We start from the raw sequence: 2,959 nt of genomic DNA, 5'->3' as shown, positions 1-2,959 counted from the left end.
ATGCCAATTTCTGTCTCATTAATTTAATTCATATGTTATATTTTAAGTAGGGAGGTTTGAGGATAAATATCCTCAGGAGCTCAATGCTTTCATTGACAAAAACTTTCTATTTAAGATTTCAATTAAGATTAAAGATATCAATGTTTTCCAACCATATAGAATTGTTGTTCTTAAGCTTTGTGCAGATAATTCAATCATTTCAAAATTTCTTGATAAACACAAGATATATAATGTATGTTTACAAAGATTTTAAGTTTCTTTAAATCTATATTCTTGGTTCATTCTGTATATATTTTTTAATTTTATTTTAAGAAAATTTGGTCCATGAAAATGTTGAGCTTATTACTATTCTTTCCGACTCTACTGAACCTTCTAACGTTACAAATTCTTAATTCCTCATTTTTCTTTACCATTTTATGCTACTATAATTAACTATATAATTTAATAGCAATTTTGCATTCTATACAGCAAACATGTTCACCTTCCATTGAGATAATTGGTGAAGATAATACTAATTCATTTTCAACTCCAAAAAGGGCTCATCGAGACTTCTTCATGTACCAAAAGTCTTATTGATGTTTATCCAGATTTTGAGAATCGGTCATCTACTAAGTCTCGAAAGATTACAGTTGAAGAATTTCATAATGTTGCAAAGCTTCATGAAGAATAGCTTCTCAAGAACCTTTCTTATATTTCTATTATGTAATACCCGACCTAACCGAAATTAATTAAATAATAATTTAAATAGGAGCGAATATGGTTGGAAGATTTGGCAATTAGAATTTGATGATTTATATATGATATTTGGATTCAGTAAATTTTTTCGAGTCAGAAAATATAGTTTTTTGCGTAAAAGCACGCAGTAGAATTTTGACCGACAGTACCGGCTGAGAAAATTGATTATGAGTAAATAAGATTAAGAAATGAGGAATTATAATTAGGAGAGGTAGAAATATTTAAAGTGCAATTTAGAGCGCTAATCTTAAAGGGTTTTGGCCCAAAAATTGGGCCAACAGACAAAATAAGTGAACCGGGCCTAAGTGGGCCTAAGACCCAACATATATAAACATTAGTTATGAGCATTTCAGCTCATTTTATCCTAAAAATAAGAAGAGGGGCGCTGAATTAAGAAGAGAGAAGAGAAGAGAAGAAACCTAACTCTCTTTGATCTTCAAACCACCATAACTTGAGCTACGGAGCTCCGATTGACGAGCCGTTTATGGCCACGCATTGCTCTTCTCATCCTCTACAATTATATCTAAGTTTTGTGGTGAGTATTCCATTCATCTCTGCCCAATTTTTGAAATTTCCCACTGTTACACGTTTTTGGGTAGTTAGTGTTGAAATCTTGTGATTTTGGGTGTTTAGGGATACTCCAACATGAATTCTAAGTGGGTTCTATCCCTACTTCATATGGGCTGAGGTAAGAAGTGCTCAAATCCTTGTGATTTGTCATTTTTATGAGCCCTAGGTTGATGTATGTATGTGAAATTGGTTATGTTAGTGTATTTGGTGATTTTGATGCACAATTGGAGGGTTGGTGTTGCTTGTGGAGCTTTGGTGAGGCTTGGAGCTAAGGGTTGGTGGAGACTTCCATAGAAGAGGCTTAATTGGTTTGGCTACAAGAGGTACGGTTTAAGTTTCATTTAAGTACCGTGTGGTGTGATGAGAATTCCTAGGCTAGATACCCCTAAGATTAAGTTTAGATTATGTAAATGGTTGGTGCTAATATGCATAGTTGGTATGTAATATGAATTAATGATTGGGTTGAGAATTGTGTGGCCTTGTATGCTTGGTGTATTGAGAATTTGATGTATTGGGTAATGAGTATTGATTTGTGGTTTATGTATTTAAATTGTGAAATTGGGCCGAAGGCCGTGAATCTTGGGCCGAAGGCCGAAAAAAGGTAAGGAAGGTAAGTTGATGTGTGCATTGTATGATGACACAAATGATTGGATGAATCTCAGATAATGAATATATGAATGATTGGATTGGTTATTGAATAATAAGGTTTGAGGCGTTGAAGTGTGGAATTTGGTAACTTTGGGTGAAATTATATAGATGAGGTATGTTTGGTTTTGGTTGAGACATATTATGTGATCATATATGTGATTATGATTATTGATGCCTTGATGGTATGATGATGCATGAGAGATATGTATGTTGTGATATATGCTTGAGGGATGATTAAGGTTGATTTGTGGGTGAAACCATGTGATAGTGAGTATGATATTGATTATGTATAATAATGATTGATTGGAAATAGTATTGTTGGAAATTGGGATGAGGAATGATGTATGACATGTTAATGTGTTTGTAATTTAGTCATTTGTTTGAAATGGGTAAAAATGGTTATATGGCGGTTTTGTGAATTGTGGTAAAGTGTTAATGTATGAGTTGAGGAGACGTGATGTTGATTTTGGTATATTTTGATTGATTTCAAAAAGGGTTGAAATTGGCTTCTTTGGTTGATTTTGAAAAGGGTTGAAAATGACTTGTTTTGAAAATGGCACCTTGTGGTTTTGTATGAAAATATAGTTTTTGGGCATACTTTAACGGGACATAACTTGGACTCCAGATCCTCATTTTGTGCCAAATTTATTTAGAAATGAAATTAGATCCGAGATGTCCATGCCGTTCGAAGAACGGGCGAAAAATGATTTAAAATGAGCAAGTTATGTCCGTCGGAAGATTAGGGGTTGAATCTGTGAATTCTGCAACATTTAACTTAGAAATATTTTTAGCAGAATGACCCCCACGCGTGTGCGTCGTTTTTCAAGATGGCACCATCCACGCGTGCGCGTAGTGTGCGCGTGCGCGTCGACGTGCTGCACCAAATGCCCAGCCACTTTCCCGAGAGTTGTGTCAGAGTTGTGCCAGCTTTGTGCCCGGGGCACAAATGCACCCACGCATACGCGTGGCTGACGCGTACGCGTTGTTTGGCTGTTTTTCAATCCAC

The sequence above is a fragment of the Arachis hypogaea genome, chromosome 8 (genome assembly GCF_003086295.3).
Source record: "Arachis hypogaea cultivar Tifrunner chromosome 8, arahy.Tifrunner.gnm2.J5K5, whole genome shotgun sequence".
Classification (NCBI taxonomy): domain Eukaryota; kingdom Viridiplantae; phylum Streptophyta; class Magnoliopsida; order Fabales; family Fabaceae; genus Arachis; species Arachis hypogaea.
This window is presented reverse-complemented; position numbering follows the sequence as displayed.